The sequence below is a fragment of the Panthera tigris genome, chromosome E2 (assembly GCF_018350195.1).
Source record: "Panthera tigris isolate Pti1 chromosome E2, P.tigris_Pti1_mat1.1, whole genome shotgun sequence".
NCBI classification, from domain to species: Eukaryota; Metazoa; Chordata; class Mammalia; order Carnivora; family Felidae; genus Panthera; species Panthera tigris.
In genome coordinates this window covers 26,497,816-26,523,250 of record NC_056674.1, presented here as the reverse complement: position 1 = coordinate 26,523,250, position 25,435 = coordinate 26,497,816, and the positions used below count along the sequence as shown (strand labels likewise).

General features: G+C 43.8%; 1 protein-coding gene across 5 annotated transcripts in view; it reads left to right on the top strand.

Annotated features, from left to right (window-relative positions):
* The window catches only part of SIAH1 (siah E3 ubiquitin protein ligase 1), an 83,377-nt gene that overhangs the window by 7,761 nt on the left and 50,181 nt on the right, over positions 1–25,435 (top strand). Inside the window, exons 2-5 of one of the 5 annotated variants that reach the window (XR_006211818.1) lie at positions 11,091–11,205; positions 20,652–20,802; positions 24,006–24,040; positions 25,321–25,339. The gene's annotated coding sequence lies outside the window, so the exon portion shown is untranslated. Of the gene's footprint in view, positions 1–11,090; positions 11,206–20,651; positions 20,815–24,005; positions 24,041–25,320; positions 25,340–25,435 lie in introns of those variants that run through there. The other 4 variants (XR_006211819.1, XM_042969178.1, XM_042969179.1 and 1 more) reach the window with 4 other exon arrangements.

The following is a 25,435-nucleotide window of genomic DNA, read 5'->3' as shown; positions in this document are numbered from 1 at the left end:
CTTATTTCTTCACCAGCTGAGGACATTTGAGTGGCTTCTAGTCCGGAGCTATGAATGAAGCCACTATGAACATTGGGTACAACCTGTATTTTTTTTATTTTGCATCTTTCTTGAAAGAAAGAATGTTTCTTTAAATGTAATTTAAATTACATTTGTCAAATGAAAATTATTTTAAAAAATTTTTATAGAGAGAGAGAGAATGTGTGTGGGTGAGGGGCAGAGGGAGAGAGAGAGGACCTTAGGTAGGCTCCATGCTCAGTGCAGAGCCCAGTGGGGCTTGATCTCACAGATTAGGATCATGACCTGAACCAAAATCAAGAGTCGGACAATCAACCAACTGAGCCACCCAGGAGCCCGAACAGCATTTTAAAGTGAAACTTCCTATCACTACCATAAATGGAAAACCTTTATAGTCTACCATAAACCAACCAGATAAAAATAGGATACAAAGTCAGTAAATTCTAGCTAGATCCTGTTGCCTGCAATGTTAGATTCTCTACAATTAAAGTGAGAAATAAGGACTTTTTTTCACAAGTGATTTATTGAGGGAGGAATCTTGATGAAGGGGGAGGGAAACAGAAGCTAAGCAAAGGTGTGGGTTCAGCTGAAGGCTAGCCTCAGCCTGCTCCTGTGGTGAGGTCTGGAACATGAATGGTACCTCGCACTTGAACCATCTTGACATATGAACCCTTTTGTCTCCTGCGTTAGTCAGTCATTGCCTGCAGAGTGTCCTGGGGCAGGGGGCGGTAGTAGAATCTCCTACCTATTTCCAGGTGAGGCCATGCCCAAGAGATGGCTGTAGCTGTGAAGTCTTAGCCAACACTCACAACAGCTGAGAAGTGAGTGTGTCAACTGGATAGAGAGGTCTGTGCAGGCCAACAGCATCTATTATACCAGCCAAAAGCTTAGACCTGAGGTCTTTAGAGGTTAAAGACCTATTGGCACCACAAAGAGACCTTCTCCATAATGCAATCAGATGATTGGAAAGTGAATTGAAAAGAGACAAGCTTGGGGCACCTGAGTGGCTCAGTCGCTTAAGCGTCTGACTTCAGCTCGGGTCATAATCTCGCAGTTTGTGAGTTTGAGCCCAAAACGGGGCTCTCTGCTGTCAGCGCAGAGCCCACTTCAGATCCTCTGTCCCCCTCTCTCTGCCCCTCCCCCACTCTCTGCCACTCCCCACTCTTTCTCATGCATAGTCTCTCTCAAAAAATAAACATTAAAAAGAAAAGAAAAAAAAAAAAGACAATCTTTCTCAGTCCCTAATAAACTGTCGCTTGATGCCCTGCCTGGTCCCCTTGCCACCTTCCTCAGCTCCTGTATCCCACATGGTGTCTGTCACACATTTTGGGACACACTGCTGTATGGCTTCAAATGGGGGTCTAGCCCCCATTCTGCCTGCTTAGCTCCCTTGCTCCTACTCAGTGCTTCCCTGTTTCCTAGCTGGGTCATCTAGTAACCTTGGTTTGTTGGAGAGGCTACTCATTATTCGCTCCCTGCCTTTCTATTGTTCTCAATGTTACAGGAAACTGCATCTCCCAGGTTCCCTTGCTGACTGGCTTCCAGATAATTTTGCCCAACAGGAGAAGTTAGTGGAAGACTTGAGGCTTGCAGGAGGGGAGAATAGTGGCATTTCTCCCCTCCTCTTCTGCATTAGGGGGCACTTTCAGCAGTGGCTGTGTCTCTGCTCTGTTTCCACCTCTCAAGAGGACAGCCCTTACGTGGCTCCAGTTCCTGCAGGCAAGCCTTCCCCTGCATGTGGCCAGCTCCCACAGGCAGCCCCTGCTCCCGTCCGGCTTCTGCCTGCCAGGACTAGCACTGACTCTGAACTTTCCCTCCTCAGTGGGCGGGGGGAGGAAGAGGCTTCCTGTTGTTGCTAATGCTTTCCTTTACCTTTTCACGTCTTCCATTTTCTCTCTCTTTTTTTTTTCTTCTTCCATTTTCTGTGTAACCAATTCCTGGTATTAAATTCCCTCTGTTGAAAGATCTAGAGCAGTTTATGGACCCTGACTGATAGGGAGAAGCAGCAAGACAGCAGTGAGCCAACCAAGTATTTACAAAGTTACCAATGATAAGTTCTGCACAAATAGGCTGTCAGGATCATTTGGCTATGAAAGTTGCCCAAAGTTAAGGCCCCAGTTTCATCCCTTTGAAAACTCAGAATATAAAGGGAGAAGGAGGAAGAGGCACAATCCACTGTTCACAAGCCTCCAGAAATTCCCTGTGTGTAAAAAGTCCTGGCCTTGACCTTCCTCCATCCCTTACTTCTTCCTCTCAGCTTAGCGCTAGCCCTTCCTGGCTTCCCTGTTTATCAGGACTAACTCCTTTCTGCTGGCTCTTCAAAAACATTTTTATCTGCCCAGTGGGGCCTCTCGTTAACAACCACGGTATAAAGAAACAGAGATCACACAGTGGGACTTAATTTAGAGCCACATAAACAGATGGTTTTAAGAGACCTGATTCCCTCTGTTATTTCCAAATGGTGCCACTAGGGATGTGGAGGCTTGCGCGTGGCTCTTACTTAACAGACGTAGGGGGAATTACCCTCCAGGTGGGAGAGTCAGGGATGGAGATGATGTGTCTTAGAGATTAAGGCCCAGACTGGACCCCTGTGCTTTGCCCCCTCAACTCTTGCCATTTTCCCCTTAGAAATGGCATGATTAGCAAGAGGGCCAGAAAGGAGTTCGGGGAGGGAAGCCGAAGAACACAGCAGCCTGGTGCTGAAGCAGCCATGGGTGCTGTGAACACCCTTTTGCTTTGGGCATCTTTGGCTTCACCGTCTCCCTTATTGACAGGGACCCTCCAAGCCTGGCACACACGAAGGGCTCCAGAAAGCAGGACCTGTTCCATGCCCTCAGAGTCTTCCCATTTGTGACATATCTTTAAAAAGAAAAAATAACACTGTGTAGGTTTGTCACTGTCTATGGATTTCACCCCCAATTGGGCAAAAACAACCAGATGACATTGGACAGGGATCCCACCAGCAGCCCACCCTCCCTGGGTCTTGGCTTTCTGAAGGGCATGGCTGGTCAGATGAGGGATGGCGGTGAGGAACAGCTGCAGTATTGCCCCAGGAAGGACTTAACAAAAGAGAAATGGCAAATATAGGTCCAGGAGTAAGTTTGGGGAACATGAAGAAACAAGGGACTAAGGCTGGGTTTCTTCCCTCTTTCTATTTCTGTAAGCGTTCATTGAATACTTACTGTGTATCAGACCACAGTGCTTGGCCCATCGCATGCCTTCATTCATCTGAACTTCACAGCAGCCCCGGGAGTCAGGTGACCCTCACCAGTGAAGAACTGCAAGGCTCAGAGGGGTAAAGTAGCCTGCCAAGGTCACACAGCCACCTGGGGCTTGTGTTGCAAAAGCAATGTTCAGACTCCTCAATCCTGCAGGCAAAACAAACATCTGGAGAGGCCAGGTCAGCTGCTAGAGAGGCGGAGGGTGGGCCCCAGCCTGGGGACGGTGGAAGTGTGCCAAGGAGAGAGGCCAAAATAGTCAGATGAGAATCGAGGAGAGGGGGCAACTGACCGGGTGTGAGCTCTGCAAAACAGATGATTGCTGCTTTTGGAAGCAACAGCAGTGTTCCCCTTTCATCTGGACCTTTGAGCTGGAGGCTGTCCCAGGAAACCTCACTTCTTGTTTACCACGGACCCGGACCTGATGAAGATGAAGCACCTGCTATCCCCCTGAGGCTTACTGAGTGCTATGGGGGACACAATATCAACAAGTAGGATCTCTGTCCTCAAGCCCACAGGGTAAAGAGAAGAGGGACATGTATCCAGATAGAAATTACCAAGCCATGCCTAACGAGAGTGCGCAAACTGTGTGAGACACAGAAAGGAGGGGAATCAGGGAGGACTTAGAGCAAGTGGTCTTTGAGGTGGACCCAGAAGGTGGGCTGGGCTTGCAATTGTTGGATTGAGAGGAAAAGCTAGCTCAGGCTGAGGAAATAGCCTGAATGCAAAGGTGCTCTGAGTAAAGGGGATGGGAATGGCCAGGACAGGTGAGGCGCCAGATGTGGCTGGAGCATGAGCTGTCAGGGCTGGTGCAGGGAAGATGAGCCTGGAAAGGTCATGTGGTAGGTTAGGAAAGGTCTTGCCTACACCTCCCACATGCCCATTGCCTACCCTCAAAACACTGCTCTAGGGCAGGGCTCAGCCTCCCCAGGTTTCACTTGTGGAAACCAGGGATTGTGGCAATTCTTATGACTTCATACTTCCTTCCTCCTCCATCATTAGCAGGAGGTCTTCCTCAGAGAGCCCCTCTGTCCCCTTGAGGTCAACCTATGCCATCCACAAGGTCTGATGACTAAGCATAAAATTGCCATGTCCCCAAGGGAGAAGCCACTCCATGAAACATGGTAAAGGGAAAGGGGTACCAGATAGGGAGACAGGATATCTGGATTCCAGTGTGAACTCTGTCACCGACTGTGTGACCTTGGACTCCAGTGTAAACTCTTGTCACCAACTGTGTGACCTTGGGCTCTAGTCTGAACTCTGTCACCAGCAGTGTGACCTTGGGCAAGTCACCGCCTCCCTCTGGGTCTTGGTTTCCTTATATCTAAAGTGAGGAACTGGACTAAAGACTTAGCAACTCTTGGCATCCTTGAGTAGTTACCTGCGGCCCAGGGACACAGAGGGAAGGGGCATGCATTCATTCTGTGGAATTGTAGGAAATGTCTGAACATAAGAGACTCCATTTGAAGCTCCGTTTTCTTTCCCAACTGATGAACTCTCGAAATGGGCCACAAGTAGCAATTGTCTTGCAAGGCAGTTGCTCATAAAATTTCAACAGGGCAACTGGCAATCGAACCATAAGGGGACAGTAAAGTTAATTAATACATACCAGGGACAGTTTCATTTGATAGCACTGGTAAAATAATCAATAAGATTAATCAGAAGTGGCTCAGCTGCTCAACACCAAATTCATAGGGTTTTTTTTGTTGTTGTTTTTCCATTTCTTTATCTGAATCATATAATGACTCCTTCCTTCTCTCTCATAAAATGCCCTATGTGAACCAGACACTTTCCTGGTTATCCTAGAAACTGTGCCTCTCAAACAGCAATTCTGGGATCCCAAATAAAGGCCTTTGTTCCTTTTTAGTTTCTCCTAATTTTCTTGGTCGATAATTTTAGGTTGTTGTGTTTTTTTTGTTTTTGCTTTTGCTTTTGCTTTGTTTTGTTTTTGAGTGTTGACTAGGCAGCGTGCCTTACGCCAAGGATGTGGATATAAAGTGTGTAAATTCAGGTCCCTGACATCCAGTGATGGAGAAAAACAAGTGAGATGCAGGGGGCAGAGGTATTGAGAGCAGCAGGCAACTGTCAGCCCTGGAAACTGCTGGGCTCAAAGTTAGACTTGCAAGTGTCCAGGAGAGCATCACGAAAGAACCATAGCTTGTGCAGCCATGTGAAGGATGGGTATGTTCTGCCAGCTGGACAGGACAGCAAGGGCCTAGCAAGCAGGAGACAATGTGTGGACAAAAGCAGGGAGGTAGGTGACAGTGTGTGGCATCCAGACAAGCACAGCAGTGAAGAGGGAGCAGAGTGAGGAGGGCCCAGGAGAGAGATGTGGGGCTGGCTGGAGGGCTCAGCAGGGCCTCAGGACCAGGGAAGGAGTGGCTTGCTTAGGGCTGCCTGCTGGAACCGTTACTCTGGTCAGTGTCTGGTGGAGGCTGACTGATGCCCAAAGTGGATCCATGTAGATCCCTAAACAGGCCCCCTGCCCTCCCCTGGGGTCCTCACCTCCTCATAAGTGATCAGGCAGCGGTGACTCACCACAGACTGCTTCCTACTTGGGACATCAAAAAGGACAACAGGGCTTCCTCCTTTCTGTGGAAATTACAGAGGGCCTCAATAAGCGAAGGGTGAAGGAAATGAGGACACACATTCTCCCAAGCTGCAGCCTGAGTGCACACAACATTAAAACTGTTATCTGAGCCAAAGAGAATGAAAATTCGGGCAGGATGAATTCAGGACTCAAGGCCATCTCCCAGGGCCCACTCCTCTAGGCCAGGCATGTAGTAAACATCCAATAAATATTTTATTTTGTGTATATGCATTATCCCCACCAATAAGGCTTGACAGCTTTATGAGGGTAAAACAGTATCTTTGCTATCTTTTATAGTCCCCACAACCTTTGGCTGCCTGCTTTGAAGTTACCCATAAAGGGTTCCAAGCCATCTGAGCTACTTCCTTTCGGGTGACTTTGACAAGCCACTCACCCTCTCTGACTCTGAAGACTAGGCAAGATCATGCCAGACCAGGACCAATTATTATTGAAAAGATTATCAAGGGTGCATCTGTGAAGGGACTCCCACTCTTAGGCCCTCCATGGAGATTATTGCTGCTGTGATCTTGAATGGATGAGGAAGTAAGATACTTCCTCACTCTGGCCCTTGGTTTCTTCACCTGTAAACAGAGCCACTCAACTAGTTCTGCTTGCTTCTGCTTGGAACATCTCAGTGACCAAGGCTGTCGTAGACTCTAAGTCTAAGGTTCTCTCTTGACCAGCAAGAGAGCAGATGCAGGATTAAAAGCAAGAGATGGCTAATGTCCAGGAAAAGACAAGAGCCCCAATTAAGGGTCTTTGCTCCATTTTTATTAGGATCAGAAGGCTTACAAACATGGTGATAGACGTGCACAAAGAAACAATGAAACTGTAAACATTAACTCATGGACGTGAGGGAAAGAGGGTCTTGAAGTATTCGGGTTTAGGGGTTTGGGTTAATACAAAACAAAGTCCTGGTGCCAGGCGGATGGGCAGATGGTTGTTAACAGCAGACAGGAAGTGCCATGTCTGTTTATCTTAGCTAGCCTGGGGGATAGGACAGATAGAGCTTGTAACCTCAGAGTTAATAAGGCAACTTTTCTTTTGCTAATCAGCTCTGCTCTGGGCAGTGTCACCTGCAGCACAGGGGTCTATACCCCTATTTACCTGTTTACCTAATTTGGTCCCTCCTTCCTATGAAAGCAGCTTTCTGCTATAGTACTAAATTGGCGGACACTTTTGCCCTGAATACCTAATCTTACTTACCTCATATACGTTTGTATTGGGGGCCTTTGCCCGCCCCTCTATTCTGGGGGACTTAGCCCCCCTTCTCTATCCTTATTCGCCTAATCTTGTTTACCCAAACTTGGGTGTGAGCATCCTATGACTTTGTAATTGTTTATACCTTGTTAACCCCTTGGTGCAAGTCCAGGGAATTTCTAAGCTTATCCCCACACAGGGCTCTCCACAAGAGGAATCTGCTCGCTATGAGCCTCCCAAGTAATTCTCTTGCCCTAGGACCTATGGAAATGCTAGAAACATAGTGGACTTCAGTTCTTCAACTCTAAGACCTGGAGCAAGATTTCATGGATCCTTCCATGGAGGGGCCTCAAGGGCAACGCAGGAGCCTCTTAATTTCAGTACAAAATGCTTTAAGAGTATATTTTCTAGGAGGAAGTTCCATATAAAATGCCTTGTTAATTCACAAATCAGTCTACAATTCAAAAGCATCCCTGAGGATTGGACTGAGCTTCCACTACTCAGCACAATGTAGATTTTATAGAGCGAAATGTATGAACATTTGTGAATTGATATCATCACCTAGCTGTGTGTTTTGTCCAGGTTGTGAAGCAAATTAAAGTAACTATTCAACTTCATGGCAAACACCCAATAATTTTGAGATTACAACATCCTATTGTTTATTGAGTTTTATGCGAATTCCCATACTCCCCCCCCCCCCATACTTCCCTGGAGCATAGTCCCTACAAAGGCTGGTGGGTATAAACTGCTTTTTAAAATATAAGGTTGGGAGATGCCTGGGTGGTGCAGTCAGTTGAACAACCAACCCTCGATCTTTATTTGGGTCATGATCTCGTTGTTCATAGGATCGAGCCCATGTCTGGCTCTGCCTTGACAGCGTAGAGCCTGTTTGGGATTCTTTCTCTCCCTCTCTGCCCTCCCCCCCCCCCCGCTTGCACTTGTGTTCTTTCTCTTTCTCTCTCAAAATAAGTAAGTTAACAGATAAATAAATAAATAAATAAATAAATAAATAAATAAAGTTGGGGTGTCTGGGTGGCTCACTCAGTTAAGTGTCTGACTCATGATTTTGGCACAGGTCATGATCTCACTGTTGTGAGAGTGAGCCTGGAGTCAGGCTCCAAGCTGGATGTGGAACCTGCTTAAGATTCTCTCTCTCCCTCTCTCTCTACCCATCTCCTGCTCACATCCCCTCTCAAAAAAACAAAAACAAAACAAAACAAAAACAGTAGGCTCAGTAGAAAGAGCATGCAACTCTTGATCTCAGGGTTGTGAGTTCAAACCCCACATTGGGTGGGTATAAATGTTACTAAAAAAAAACAAACTTAAAAAATAAAACACAAAGTAATAAAATTAGTTTTGTTTGGAGCATCTTTGAGACTCTCCTAGAACTCTTAAAAGCTGTTTATGCTTTTTAGAGCCTGTGTCAAGATCTTACAGCCAGGACCTTTCCAAAACCAAAAGATCCTTTAGAACTTTAGTGGGTCTGGGTGACTTTAGAAGAAAGGGCAAAGAATCGCTCTAGCCATGAAACATCAAAATTCTCTACTCAGCTCCACTTCAGCCTTTATGGATTGATTGCATCATACAATTTAGTACTTCTTTATTGAATAGGGTTTTTTTAAGTTTTATATTATTAAGATAGTATTTCTCATGTGGTAATAAGTTGAATAGCTCAGAATCACTGATAACAACAGTCTCCATTCCCACTCCTGCCTACATCAGAAGCAATGCCCTTAACTACTAGTGACTTCAGTTTTCAGGTGGTTAGCACCACCTTAGGGGACATCTACTGACTCATGCCGTGAAACACATGACTGTCCCTCACTCCCTCTACCTCCCCTCCACTGGGCTTCTCGGTGTTAAACTGTTCCAGTGTTACTTTTATTCTGTCTATTGGTTACCTTGGTACACTTATTTTTAATGGTTGTTTATCTATCTATCTATTTATTTATTTATTTATAGATCACAAGTAGGGGAGGGGCAGAGAGAAAGAAAGAGAATCCCTAGCAGGCTCTGCACTGTCAGAAGAGCCTGACGCAGGGCTTGATCTCATGGATCATGAGATCATGTCCTGAGCCTAGATCAAGAGTTGGATGTTCAATCGGCTGAGCCACCAAGTCTCCGCAGTTACCTTGGTAAATTTAAATATTCAGGACTTTTTTTATTTATTACTTTTTAAAAAATTACTTCTTAAGATAAAGATATCAGCACTCTTCACCATTTTTTCCATTCTCCTTCTCCTACCTTCCATACTTCTTCTTTTGTCTGGTACACTTAAACAGGAAGAAAAAAAAAAAACAATCACATGTGAGGTAAGCACACACATTATGAGTACAGTGAGGTGATTTTTCATAAACCAAGTACTGTGTAACCAGAACCCAATCAGACACCACAAATATTCTTTGTGGTACCAGAAGAGTCTAAAGGTGCCCCAAACAAATCAAGTTTTCATACATGTTTTTATTTATTTTTTTAATATGAAATTTATTGTCAAATTGGTTTCCATACAACACCCAGTGCTCATCCCAACAGGTGCCCTTCTCAATCCTTATCACCCACTTTCCCCTCCGTCCTACTCCCCATCAACCCTCAGTTTATTCTCAGTTTTTAAGAGTCTCTTATGGTTTCATACATGTTTTTAAAACCAGTTTATATCCATCAGCATATGTAAGAACTAACTATGAGGTATGAGGAATACAGAGGAATTATGAGAACTAGCATAAAATTAGATAAACAATAGGGTTCTAGAATTTAAAAAATCACTGGGATTTGCCATGGAATGGAACATGATTACCCTAAATTCATTTTGGTTTGCTTCCAGTTTGGACTATAATTTTCCCATACAACCATTTCTCTCCTCTCCCTCTCAGAGTTTCTGACTGGCTTGGGGTTTTTTCCTTGCATGATATGTCTTTATCATATTCTTACATTTAAAAAAATATCTCAACTAAAATCCTCCATTTTTCCAGAAGCCTCTGTCCTGAACCCCTCCATCTTTCTGCTCTGAGCTGAAATGGTTTCCTTTTTGGCAATACTGGGTCTTGCATTCATTGCTTTCCTGAGTTAAAGATACACTGCTTTCTGGGATCCCATTTTTCCCTACTTATTTATTTACACAACCTCAAATAGTTTTCTATGAGAGGGAGCACATGGGAGTTACATTTTATGAGACCTTGCCTGTTTGGAAAAAGTTTTTTGCTTCACTCTCTTACTGGATAGATGTTTGGCTGGGTATAGAATTCCAGGTTCAAAATGATCTTTTTCCTCATAACTGTGAAAGTATTTATTATGTCCGGAGTTGCTGCTAAGCAGCAGTCTGAAACCAGACCAATTCCTGTTCCATTCCAGCTGACTAGCTTTGACTCTTTGGAAACTTTTGGGACTTTCTATTCCCTTCATATTGTTGCATTCCACTAGGATATATTTTTCATTCACTGTGGGCTGTTTCAATCAAAATTTGGGTCCTTATTCAACTCTTGGAAATTCCCTTCCTTTATTATTTCTTTCTCTCCATTTTTCCCTTGTTTTCTTCTTTCTATTTAGTTCTCTCTCTCTCTCTCTCTCGCTCGCTCTCATAGTTTGACTCTTTATCAAAGTTTACTTTTTATCCTTCAATAATTCATCTCATTTTGGCAGTAATTTCTCAATCCTTAAAAGCATCCTTATTCTCCAATTGCTCTTTCTTCTTGACATCCTCTTCTTGTTTTATTGATGTAATATTGTTTTGAATCTCTCTGAGAGTATGCACTAGATGGTTTTAAAAATAGGGTTTCTTTCTAATCTTTGAGTTGTCTTTTTTTGTTGGTTTGCTTGGGTTTTTAATCTTTGGCTATTCCCTCTCATGCTGCTGCTTGCCTCAGAAGCCTAATAACCCATGACTTTCCCTTCGTATTTAAGAAAGAAAGGTCAGCAGTGGTGGATTCTGCTGTTGGTGGGAGTGATGGGCTATATCCTCTCCAGAGAGAACCTCTTTAGGAGGTAGTTGGGTGTATTAGTTTCCTAGGGCCACCATAACAAAATGCCACATACTGGGTGGCTTAAACAACAAATTTCTTTTCTCATAGTTCGGCTGGAAGTCTGAGATCAAGGTGTCAGCAGGATTGGTTTCTCCGGAGGTCTCTCTCCCAAACTTGCAGATGACCATCTTCTCAGTGATTTCACATAGCCTTTTCTCCATGTGTACGTACTCCTGGTATCTCTTCTTCCTCTTCCAAGGACACCCCTCAGTCCTAATGGGACAGGGCCCCACTCCTAGGAATTCACTTAACTCTAATTACCCCCTTAAAGGCCCTATCTCCAAAGATAGTCATATTAGAGGTTAGGGCTCCAACATATGAACTGAGGTGGGGGAGGCACAATTCAGTCCATAAAAGTTGGGCATACATGCTGCTGCAGACTGTCAGATTTTGCTTCAGGGCTAACAGGAAGAAAATCAGCTCTCAGGCAGTTGGGCCCCAAATGTTGAATGAGCAGGTATTTCCTCTGAGACACTGCTGTGTCAGTTAGGAATGTTTTCAGTAATGCTTTTAAAAACACTCAATTAGCAGGGGTTTTATTTTTCCAGGTAAGAAATCTGGAGATAGATAGTCAAGTGCTGCTGCAGCAGCTGAGCAAAGTCTTTGAGAATCCAGGCTCTTTCATCTTTGTTCTTTGCTATTTCAGCATTTTGGCTTTTTTGTCATCATGATTGCAAGATGGTCCACAGCTCCTGGTGTCCCATATGCACTCAGGACAGGAAGAGTGGGGAGGGGCTGGCACCACCAGGGCTATCCAAGTTATTAGGGAAGCAGAGCATGGCAGAAGCTAACAGTGTTTCCCTTTGCCCAGATCTGGGCCACAAGCCACAGCTACAAGAGAGGGGGGCCCTGGGAAATAGTGTCTGACAATGGAAACAGGAGCAATCATATATCTGTGCTGAGGATGGGCACACAGGCAGCCCCAAACAGAATTGGGGTTTGATGGGGAAGGAAGAAGGGGTAGAATAGTTTTGGGGTAGATAATGAGTTGTGTCTACCGTGGACATCCACACCTATACCAGAAGTGCACACACTCCTCTGAGAATCATACACCTTCCTGCAACACCTGCTCAAGCAGAGTTGAGAGGCTTTCCTCTCTGCTCCTGTGGCCCCTGTTGTTGGCATTAATTCACTGGTCTGGAAACTGCGTAGTCACTGTTTTCCCTCAGGACTGTGAGCACCATGCAGGAGGAATTGCATCTGGTCATCTTGGGATTTCCTAGAGCCTGCAAAAAGCCTGATCCAGAATAGGGCCTTTGATACATATTGATGAAGGAAAGGAGGGAGGGAGAGAAGAAGGAGAATGGGAAAAGGGAAGAGGAAGCAAGACAGAAATCAGTAGCCTTTGTATTCTTCTTCTGGCTCCTGATGACAATGTCCATAGATTTGGGGTTCTAGAGATTTTAGTAGAAGATCTAAATTGAACTTCATAGAATCTCAGATATGCAAAGAACACATGGCCTCTTTGGGTTGTCAGTGTCTGATGAACCCATATCCTACCGAAGAGTAAGAGTTGTGTCCAGGCTAGTCTAGCAAATGAGTTGAGAGCAGTAATTTCACACCTTTGAGGCCCATGTCCCTTCTCCTCCCCAAGATGTGCCTTGGTATAGAGGACCACTGAGTCCTGAAGATAGAAGAAGAGTCACCTGTGGGTGCTCACTGGTCTATAAGGCTGGGTATCTCCTTTCCCTGCCCTCAGGACTGGCAGTCCTTGAAGTATGACTGTCCACCTGGCCTCCACTACTAATACCCATGGCTTTGGCCATGGCGGCCTCTTCGTCAGACACAGACCTCTGAGGGTTCACAGCTTTTCTCAGGCTCTTTGCGTCCCTCAATGGGACATAGGTTCCTGAATGCCACACCTTGGAGAGCCAAGGTATTCTGCCATAAGCTAATAGTTGCGGTTGCCTTTGACACCACAGCCTCACCATCTCACCAATGTCATGTTTAAAATGGTGCCAGAGGATAGGGTTCTCCTCAGGGCTGGCAGGCATCCCTAGACTATGTTCCAGGAAGGAGATCATGACCTGTGTTCTAAGGGTCCCCCATCCCCAACTGGATGAGCCTAAAACTCTTACCTCCTCACTTAAGGGACTTAAAATAGTTTAACTCCAATTGCAGACGTGGTTTCTGCAGGGAGAGAAGCCAGCCCACAAATATGGGAACATAAATATTATTTTTAAACATCACACTGATACAAAACTGATCCACATAAATTTGCAGAGGAGAATATTTAATATAAATATATAGGGATCTCACGTGGACCCCAAGGCAAGGAGTGAAGCAGAAATGGCAGGATATGACTGTTTCACCATCCCTTACAGTAATTAACACATTTCTCAGTGTCAAATACAGAAGCTCAAGACAGAAACTGATCGCCCAACTTAAGTCCTGACCAGGTACATACATGGCTTCTAGGGGACTACCTATATGGCAGAGGACACTGTGGGGGAATAGTTTTTCTAGAAGGAGAAATTGTTTATGGGTGTGGCAGACACCTCTCAAATTGACTACTGTGATGCAGACCCAAATAACTGATGAAAAGGAACTTAGAGTTGTTCTCAGAGCAACACCTCATTAAGTAACAGAATTGTCTAAAAAAAGATGTGTTGTGTTTGTAGCCAATATTCAGTACAAATATGTGCTTTCCAAATATTTTCTTCATAGGAAGATAAATTGACCTGCCATCTCTTCCATGTTAATTCTTTTGTGGGACATTTATATGTTCTGCCTCTCTTGCACACGAGTCATAAGGTGATAGTGATTCTTAAGTATGACACTAAAAACACAAGCAATGACACAAATAAATTGAGCTTCATTAAAAATATAAATCTTTGTACATCAAAGGACATTATCAAGAAAGGGAAAACACAACCTAAAGAATGGAAGAAAATATTTGCAAATTATATATCTGATAAGGGTTTAATATCCACAACATGTAAAAACAAAACAAACCCTCCAGAAACTTAACAACAAAGAGACAAACAACCCAACTCAAAAAGTGAGCAAAGGACTTGAATAGACATTTCTCCAAAGAAAGATATACAAATGGCCAAAAAAAGCACATGAAAGGATGCTCAACATCATTAATTATTAGGAAAATGCAAATCAAAACCACTATGAGTTACCACTTCACACCTACCAGAATGGCTATAATTAAAAAACAAAAACTGAAAATAAGTATTGGTGAGAATATGGAGAAATTAGAGCCCTTGTGCATTGTTGGTGGGAAAGTAAAATGGTGCACTCACTGTGGAAAACAGTTTAATATTGCCTCAAAAAGTTAAACTGAATCACCATATGACCCAGAAATTCTAGTCTTAGGTAGGTACTCAAAAAAAGAAAAGAAAAATGGAAAGAGGGACTCAAAAAGATACTTATACCCAATGTTCATTACAGCCTTATTCGCAATAGTCAAAAGGTGGAAATAACCCAAGTGTCCATAAACAGATAAATGGATACATAAAAGTGGCATATCCATACAGTGGGATATTATTTAGCCATCAAAAGGATTGTGTCCAAAATTCTCACACCTGCTTCATCATGGGTGAACCTTGAAAACATGCTAAGTGAAACAAGGCAGATGCAAAAGGACAAATATTATATGATTCCACTCACATGAAATATCTAGAATAGGCAAATTCATAGGGACAGAAAGTACATTAGAAGTTATGAGGATGTGGGGCACCTGGGTGGCTCAGTTGGTTAAGCATCCAACTTCAGCTAAGGTCATGATATCATGGTTTGTGGGTTTGAGCCCAATGTCAGGATCTGTGCTGACAGCTCAGAGCCTGGAACCTGCTTCAGATTGTGTCTCCCTCTCCTGCTCACTCTCTCACTCTCTCTCTCTCTCTCTCTCTCTCTCTCAAATAAATAAAAATTTAAGAATTCTTTTTAAAAAAATGAAGTCATGAGGATGAGGAGAATGGTTTTTTCCTCAGTGTTTACAGAGTTTCTGTTTGTGGTAATGCAGAAGTTTTTGGAAACAGATAGTGGTGATGGCTGCACAATGTTGTGAATGGAATTAATGCCACTTAAAAATGGTTAAAATGACATCTTTTATCTTGTATATTTTTCACCATACACACAAGAAAAGTCATGAGGATGATGGATGAGAATTCTCAGCACTATTTTGTGCAGAACTGCCTTGAACCCCTAAACATGGGAGCCAGGTCTGCTGGCATGACTGTACCATTAACTCTGTTTGCTTCCTTTGTGAGAAAAAAAGAAGAAAAAAATGTAAGGAGAAGGAAAAAGGGACATTGTTATCTGTACCCTCTCTCATCTTAATTGGAATGGGGACATATCATACTGTAATTACCATGACATATCATTGAAAGATATGGCGAGTGGGGTTAATGCATGGCAGTGTTCTCCTTTAAGACATGTGGATGCTATTTTTTGTTTATCTTTGGTTGAAAATGAGAGCTGCATCCAGGTATACCAGCTAATGTGTATGTCCACATCTAAGGACGTATACATTATGTTTGGGTGGTTGAATTCCCTGGATGGAAGGAAACTCACCGTATGACAACTAGAGTTGATAGACAATGAGATTCATGTCTGCTGAATGTTGAAGATACCATTACTATGTTCTTATAAAATGATTAAGTTTGACCCAGCAATTCCAATCCTAGTTATGTACCAAAGAGAAATGAAAATGTACATCTGTACAAAAACTTATATACATTCATAGCAGCATTATTCATAGTAACCAGAAAGTGGAAACAACCAAATATCCATCAACTAATGAATGGGTAAATAAAATGTGGCATAGCCACACTATGGAATCTTGCTCAACAATAAAAAGGAATGAGGTACTGATACATGCTACACTTTTTATGAACCAAAACACTATGCTAGTGAATGAAGTCAAACACAAAATAGCATATATTGTAGGATTCCATTCATGTGAAATGTCCAGAACAGGCATATCCAGAGAGACAAAAAATAAATTCATGGTTGCCTGGAGTTAGACGGATGGGGGAGTAAGGCAGTGACTACTACTGGGTATGGAGTTTCTTTTGGTGATAATAAAATTGTTTTGACAAATGGATTGCAAAGATCATTGCACAATTCTGTGAGTAGACTGAAAACCATTGAACTGTACTCTTGAAATAGGTGAGTTATATGGTATGTGAATAATATCTCAACAAGACTGTTAAACACACAGACAAACAAACAGAAGTGATCTTGGCTGACTGGCCATGAGGACTAAGGGAAAGAAAGAGGTCCATGGGTATTTCTGAGTCTATTCAACTTCACATATAATTCCCTATGGGTTATACAATGTCCTAGTTTTTAAAAAGTTGTTATTAGCATATCATTCCTAAGATGAAAACATATGCATTGAATTAAACAGAACCAAAAACCTAAATTACAAAAACTGCATGTAGTTTAAAACCAATGATTAGAGTTTTATTGAGATACAATTCACATGCTGTACATATCACCCATTTAGAGAGGTGCAACCATCACCACAATCCATTTTAGAATATCTTATTTACCTCCCAAAAGTAACCCTATACTCTTTGGCAATCACGCCTCAGTCTCCTTACCTTCCCCCAGCCCTAGGTCAGCACCAATCTTTCGGTCTGTGTATATTTGCCTAGTCTGAACATTCTGCATTCAGTGGAATCATATAATACCTGGTCTTGTGTGATTGGCTTCTTTGCTTAGCATGATGTTTTCAAGGTTCATCATGTGTGTATAGTAATTTGTTTCTTTGTATTGATGAATAATACCCCACTGTACAGATATACCACATTTTATTTATCCATGTATCAGTTGATGGACATCTGGGTTGTTTTCACTTTTGGGCTAGGATGAATAAGGCTGCTCTGAACATTAGTGTACAAATTTTTGTGTGGACATAGGTTTGTTTATTTATTTATTTATTTATTGTATATATGTAGGACTGGAATTCCTGGTCATAGGTACTCCCCTTTTGAGGCACTACGAGACTGTTTTCCAAAGTGGCTATACCATTTCACACCCCTACCAGCAGTGTGGGAGGGCTCCAATTTCTCTACATCCTGCCCAACACTTGTTATTTTCTTTTTAAGATTTTATTTTTACAGATTCTCTACACCCAATGTGGGGCTTAAACTCATAACCCCAAGATCAAGAGTCACATGCTCTACCAACTGAGCCAGTGAGGCACCCCTGTCAACACTTATTATCTCTCTTTTTTTTTTGTGAAAGCCATCCAGTGGGTTCGAAGTGGTATCTCATGATGGTTTTGATGTATGTTTCCCTGATGGCTAACAATGCTGAGCATCTTTTTGTGTGTTCAGTTGACATTTGAATTCTCTCTCTTGATTCCTGTGCCCTTCCTTGGCTTGTTTAGACACTTGTCATCTCTTCCCTGCCTGGTTTGCATGCCTCCTAACTGGTCTTTCCATCTCTCATTCCACTCCTTAAAATGCAGTCATAGACCCTATCACTTTTTCTTTTAATTTTTTTAAGTTTTATTTATTTTTGAGAGAGAGAGAGAGAGACAGAGACAGAATGTGAGTGGGGGAGAAACGGAGAGAGAGAGAGACACAGAATCCGAAGCAGGCTCTAGGCTCTGAACTGTCAGCACAGAGCCTGATGAGGGGCTCAAACCCACAAACCGTGAGATCATGACCTGAGCTGAAGTCAGACACTTAACCGACTGAGCCACCCAGGCTCCCCGACCCTATCACTTTCTGCCTAAAATCATGAATGACTCCCGATTGTCCACAGAACAGAACCCACACTGCTGAGTGTGGCATTCAAGGCCCTCCACACTATTTCCAACCTATCTTTCTATGTCCCATCCCTCTCTGTTTCCTCCTGGGAAACTGTGCTATGCCTTTGCCCATGCTGTTCCCTGTGCTTGTCATCCCTTTCCTGAAATGTCCACCTGGTCAGCACCTACTTGCTTACTTATCCTTTAAAACTTGGCTCAAATATCAACTTCTGCATGGATCCTGACAGGACCCGCAGGTTGCTGCACAACTCAAAGGGATGCCGTTCTCATTGTAATCTATGTCAGGGGTCAGCCAAGTAGAGCCCTGGGGTCAAATCCAGCCCACCACCTGTTTTTGTATAGTGCGTGAACTAAGAATGATGTTTGATGCTTTTTAGTGGTTGAAAATAATTGAAAAGTAGAATATTTCATGACTCGATTTCAGTGCTCATAAATAAAGTTTGACTAGAATGCAGCCATGCTTATTTGTTTACATATTGTCTATTGCTGCATTTGTGCTACAACAGCAGAGTTGAGTAATTGCATCAGAGACTGTGTGGCCCACAAAGTATAAAATATTTATATATTTTATAAATATATATATTTATATATATATAATATATATTATCTTTTATATATTATATATATTATAAAATATAAATATTATATTTATACATTTACTATCTGGCCCTTTACAGAAAAAGTTTGCCAAACCCTAGTCTGTGTGAATGGCACCCCAGAGTTAGGCAGTGTGCAACCTGTGTGGATGTGCTCCAATAGCCCTGCGCGCAGGCTTCCCTGCAACTGTCTTTATACCTCCACCCTAATATCTATCACATGGTGTAATACTTTGTTTTCTTCTCCTGTAGACGCTGTGCTCCAAAAACTGAGTGTGGCTCTCTGAGTCTTTCACCTTTGTATCCCCTGAGTGTAGCCAGGGTCTGGCACAGAGAAGGACCTCCATCAGTGTCTGTGCCACTGCATTGCATTAAAGCTTTCCCAGACACTGAAGGTGAACTAATAAAACACTGAATGGTTCAGGATTAATGTAACTCATAAAAATAATAGCAGCGAGGCGCCTGGGTGGCTCAGGTCGGTTCAGCGTCAGACTTTGGTTCAGGTCATGATCTCACGGTTTGTGGGTTGGAGCACGGCATTGGGCTCTGTGCTGACAGCTTGGAGCCTAGAGCCTGCTTCAGATTCTGTGTTTCCCTCTCTCTCTGCCCCTCCCCCTTCGCACTCTCTCTCTGTCTCTCAAAAAAGAATAAATGTTAAAAAATAATAATAAAAATTATTTTAAATGATAGTAGCATGCTGGCAAAACTCTAGCTGCATTGTTTCTGACTTTTAAAAACATTCACACACCAGCATACTGTGTGAGTTGAGCCTCTTGTCTCCTGGAGAAGCACTGCCTGGTGTATTTCATTGAATCGAAATACATTTCATTGAATCGAATATACGGTTGGTGTTGATGCTGGGGTGTTGGAGAGGCTACAGCACCCCTATCTGGCTGGAGATAGCCCAGGCCGCACAGAGTTGAGAGTCAAGCCACTGGAACATGGTTCCAACTAGGGTAGGTTAAGGTCGGGATGTTTGCCTGGCGAAATCACAGAGATCTGGGTGAAGAGGAGGCCTGGGCGGTAGAGTAAGAGCCCTAAGTTGCTATACTCACAAACTATTTGTGGAATGCAGGGGAAAGGCACCAGCCCATGCTTTTGTGCTGTGTACCTTGGAGAGATGGCCTCTGGCCTCCCTTGTCTCATTCGGTCCCTGAGAAAACCGATTTCTGAGGGCACAGCCCCAGAGAGGAGAGGCCGCTTGTTCATCATTGCGCTTGCATCTGGCCGGCCCAGGCCTCAGCACCGCCCAGCCTGTGCCTCTCTGTTTCCTGTAGGCTCCAGGAAATCACCAAGTCCCTGCCTTCAGTGAAGGCCTTCCACAGGCCTTCCTTTGTTACTCTCAGTTTCTCTTTAGCTGCCTGAAGAGTCCTACCCTCCCAACATGTAGATCGTACAAGTACGATCCCTCACCACATGTCTGCAGCCAGCCCAACAGAACTGTAAAATAATAGCTAAGATTTACCGTGTGCTTACCATGTACACTGTCTCATTCATATCCCATGAACTGGGTGCAGTCATCAGTCCTGTTTTATAGATGAAGGAATTGAGCACAGAGAGGTTAAATAACTTGCCTAGGGTCACACAGCCTGTAGGAAGTAGAGTTGGAATTAGAACTCAATGTAACTTGAGAAATCTTAAGGGCCTAACCAGTATGTTTGTCATCTCTTGCAGATGCCGTTTCTGTTCAAGTGTTTCAGTGGGCTATCCTTTGTCTGCCTCCCTATCTTTACACTTGCATTTCCCTTTTCCTAATGTACCCTCCACCTTGCCTAACTCTACTCACTCTTCAGATCTCAGCTAAGATACCACCTCCTCTGGGAAGCCTTCCCTGATTCCCTGGTTGGTTTGCTGCCCAGCTGGTTGGTGCTATCCCATAGCACCCTCTGATCTCCTCCATGTCCTTAACTGACATAGCTGTTTATAGGCCTGCCTCCCCCACCCAAACTGTAGGCTCTATGAAGCCAGGGAGCATGTTTGTTGTGTGAACAGTGACCCAAACTAGGCACTTCATATGTATTTGTTGGATGAACAAATTTAGCAGTGAACTTCTCAGCAAAACCTTTACTGTGGGTCAGCCTGAAGGTAAAACTCAAATCACATTTTCAGGCTACTTGTACGATCTACATGTTGGGGGGTGGGGTGGCGGGCGGAGGAAGGAGAAAGAAAGAGACAGAGAGCTGGAGTCAGCCTATTGCTGGCGGCATTCACAGACCTGCTTTCCTTCACCTCCATAAATCACCAAGAATTAGTTGTATTAAATTTATATGTTTTCAGCCCTGATCAAAACCACTGGCCCTCACCTTCAACAATGCAGCCATTCCAAGACACGTTCCATCCAGGCCAGAGCCAATAAGCAGCCCAGGGACGCACTGGCGGTCACGCCACCTTGCAGCAGGTGGAGCAAGGGCTTTTGACTCAACTTCAGGTGAGGAGTGAGGTAAGGACAGTGGGGCCACATGGCATCACTTGTGTAAAAAGGAGGGGCCTCCACATGGCTTGGTTCCCAGAAACAAACATGCCCTGGGAGACTGCAGGACAGGAGTGAAAGTATTCCTTTTTCCTTTGACATGGGAAAAAAAAAATCCCTTTGAAATGTTGGAATTTCACTTAGTTTTTTTACTATGGGCATGTGTTGTCTGTTTAAAAATAACCAGAGTGTTGATTTTTACAATAAAAGTATGTAGTCATAATACTCGCAAAGTTCCTAACTCAGGGATCCTGCCCTCGGAGACTGCGAGGAGGCGGCCCTGGCTGCTGGCCCTGAGCACATTCAGCGGGTTTGGCTAACTGGGCAGCTCAGCCTTACAGCCTCCCCACTCCTGGCACTGCAGTTCCTGCACCTTCTTAGAATGGCAGACTCTCTCAACTTTCTCCCCAGTGACTCACAGAGGGTGTTTCCCAGGCCCTGGTTGTTTGCTGGCAACCCCAGGCATTTTAGGGAAGGATACACCACTTTCAGGTCCCAGGTCTGGCCAGTTTAGACCACCTTGGTAAGAGCCCAAATGGAAACATGGGGATTAGGAGGGACTCTTGCTTTCTAGACCTTCTTCTTTTTTTCCTTTCTTTTTTATTGTTTTTAAAACTTTCTGTATTATTTGAATGTGTACAATGTGTACGTGTTAACTTTTGCAAAGAGAAACATTTGAAGGCATAAACAGTGTGTGGTGAACTCGTTGTTGCAACCAGTCCCCGTTGCAACCAGTCTGCTGAGGACCAATCCTGTGTCCTGTGGGAGAGGCCCTGGCCCTAAAGATGACTAGGGAGCTGCCTGCATCCAGAGGGCTTGCTTTTGATGCAGAAGCACAGCCGGGTTAGAACCAGTGCCTTAGGCAAGAGGGACCACTGACCACGGTGAGTTTTAAGTGAGGCAGGAGAGTACCGTTCGTGGTCTGCTCGTGGTAAGCTTCTTTAAATTTCTTATAAGCATTCCAGACTTTGATTTTTCCCATTCCATGCTGAGTGCCACCTCCCACCCTCCCTGTCTTTATCATCCCAATAAATAAATGAATTCACTGGATGCTCAAGCAGGACACATAGGTGTATTTATCCTTTTCTCTCCCCTCCCAATGACTAGTCCTTTGGATTTCCTCTCCAGAAAGTATTTCCAGTTCAGCCTCTGCTCTCTACACTCAAGCCCAGACCACTCCCCTCTCCCATCACTGCTACAGCCTCTCACTGGTCCCCTGACTCCCCTCTTGCCCCTCTGCACCTCTCCATCCCTCTCAAACTTAGCTGCCAGAGTGTTCTTCCTCAGATCCAGTTACTCTCTTGTCTCAACTCTCTGATGGCTCCCCAACACACATAAAATAAAATAGAAACTCTTTGCAGGACATCCCAGCATTGTCCCAGAACTCACTGCCTGCTCTTTCCCCCACATGCATTCCACCCTCCACATGGACATTTATTGGCAATTTTGTGGATGGATTTTCATGCAATTTCATGTCTTTGCATGTGCTTATTCTCCTAGGATCTGGATTTCTTCACAGTAATCTGTTCCTTTGCTCTCCCCAACCCTCTCCCAAAATTATATCCACTTGATCCTATCTATACTTACTAACAACAACAACAACAAAAAGTCAATATTTGATTTCCGCATCAAACCCTCCCCTTCTCCTTGATCAATCGATTAGGCCCACTTAAACTTGATAAATCACCTGGCTGACTTTTTTTTTAATTTTTAAATTTTAAATATTTAAAAGCATTGGTTTCAGGAACAGAACCCAGTGATTCATCACTTACATACAACACCCAGTGCTCATCCCAGCAAGTGCCCTCCTTAATGCCCATCACCCATTTAGCCCATCCCCCTTCCCACCTCTCTTCCAGCAACCCTCAGTTTGTTCTCTGTATTTAAGAATTTCTTATGGTTTGCCTCCTTCTCTTTTTTTATCTTATTTTTCCTTCCCTTCCCCTATGTCCCTCTGTTTTGTTTCTTAAATTCCACATATGAGTGAAATTATTTATTTTTCTCTGATTTATTTCACTTAGCATAATACACTCTTGTCCCATCCACATTGTGGCAAATGGCAAGATTTCATTCTTTTTGATCGACCTGGCTGACTTTTTTAAAAAATTAAAGCAAGTTAAGCTCAGAATTCAAATTGGGAGATATCATGTGACAGCTCCTAGGAGGGATTTGAGAAAGGGTGCCATGCGTGCGGAGAGGGTGTCTTAGTGCTGAAGCACACTTCAGGAAGGCAACAGCAGCCTGACCTGCACTCTCTGACGTCATGGTCACACAACCACTACCGTGAGGGCTGGTGTTGAGCAGTGCGGGAGGTTTTCCCCCTGAGTCATCTACTCATCTGGTGTAGGGCCCTTGTATAGTAATGCTAGTTAACTAACCCCCAGAATATCACATCTACCACCCACCTTCTCTGAGCAGACTAACTTCTTCGACCACAAATATATTTTTCAGCTGTTTATTCTCTAACCCAACGCTTACATACTTGTTTCCAACAAAGACACACATTGCTACATTCTAATGACTCCACATTTGAAGACCCCTTGACAAGACTGGGGTCACAGATGGTTTTGGTATACAGCTTGAGGTAGGTAATTTTCTGAAGGAGGCCAAATTGCTTTGATTGCTAAATAACAATTTGTTTTTAGTGGCAAAATTGGGCGAGGTGAGGCTTGTGCAATTGTGTCCTCGCCCTGACTGCCTACATTTTTAGTAAGTTCATTTCCATCAGCAGAGGCTGCCATGGACCTTGCTGAGCAGTTGTGTGCAGACATACGCCCATAATGGGTATTTAGAGGAGCAGAGCCATGTCACGAACTTCTTGTATGAGTGCCAGGAGGGGGCAGGTCAGATAGAGGAGACTTCTGGGCTGACCTGGGAGCTCCAATGGCTCACCCGTGTTGTCCATCCTCAAGCTCTGAAGGGCCTCATGGAAACCACCTCGCTGACTCTTCAGTCTCCACAAAACAGGAGCTCCCAGACAAGACGGAAGGGGGGTTCAGGAGAGGGGAATGCACTCAGCTACTTTGCGGCCTTTTTTCAAGTTAATGTTTGCACCATGACCCCTGGCCTATTTCTGATCTGTTGTTACACGTTAGGTAATTAGTATGTGGAGCAGCCCAGTTGACTCACCAAAGTGACTGATAAACCCTCTCTCTTTGCAGTAAGGTGAAGATTTGAATCTACTTTGGGAAGAAAGGTATGTGAAGTCAGTTTAGAGTATTTCAGGCCATGTGGAATGTCTCTTCTGAGAAGATCCTCCTACGTTCCACCTAATAAACACATTTGTCTATTTTGTTTTGTTAAAAAAAAAAAATGGGGAAAAAAAGGTCTTATTTTTACCTTCTAGCATTGTAAGAATCATTGCCCAAACTTAAAGGACCACAAATTCAATTTTTAAAAATTACATAATAGGGCGCCTGGGTAGCTCGGCTGGCTAAGCATCTGACTCTTAATTTCAGCTCAGGTCTTGATCTCAGGGTCATGAGTACAAGCCCCACATTGGGCTTAAAAAACAAAAACTATATAATAAATAAGGGTCTGTGGAAATGAGATCCGATAGCCATAGAAGTTTCTCCAACTCTAACTTTTTAAAATGCCATGAATCCCAGAGATTTGTGCCACTCAAACCTGTTCAGCAAACTTGAATGAAGTTGACATACCAAAATGTAGGACTTAAGAATTCACTCAAATTAAAAGAATCTGTAACTTAATTGAACTGATGCCCTGAAGAATCCAGGTGAAGGACTTCTGTTAATCCTGCCTTCAGTAAACCAGCTGTCTGTGACTAGGGAAAGAAGAGCAGGTTTCCTGAGGTGGAGGCATTTCGTAGATGCCCTGGCTTCCCATCTGCCCTGTTCCCTTTCTTCTATATTTGCCTTTTCCTTCACCGTGACTTTCAACCTTCCAGCAAGTCCCCATTCTTCCATTTGTCACCCTTGGATGGCCTTCTGTTTGGCAGCTTGAGTCCACACATTCACAAAAGCACGCCAATAAACTAATGCAGTCCACATTTCTTAGGTATTCAAGCCCAGTCTGACTCTAATGTATGTGTCGAGAGGCAGCTCCCCTCCTCACCAGCTAGGACTCTTGCCCAGCACTCAGACCTCTGTGCCCCTCCAGCATGCATGGCCCCTGGAGGTGGGGGGGGGCGGGGAGGGGGCTTGTCTCCACGCCCAGCTGCTTCCAGCCACATGATCCAGGTTAAATGCTGCTGTTTCCATCAAGATGTGCCCCCTACCCTGCATTCCTGCAACTTCCGGGGCATGCCTCACCTTTGCTTTTATTTAAATTATTTGTGCACAAGGTAGCTCCCTCATAACACGGTAAATGCCTTTAGTATAGGGAATGGGAGCTGGTACATTTTTCTATTTCCCACTGAACTTACTACAGATAGGAAAACTATATGTATATATATATATATATATATATTTAAATGAGTGAATTAAGGTTTGAAGAACTTCTCTTTGCTCTATTTAGGTCCAGTCATTGCTCTCCCCCAACAGAACAAAGAAACTAATCTCTTTATAAAATAAAGGAGGAGAGAGGACTAAGACTCCAAATGTTTAACAGGCTCTGAAATTTTCTTTTATTT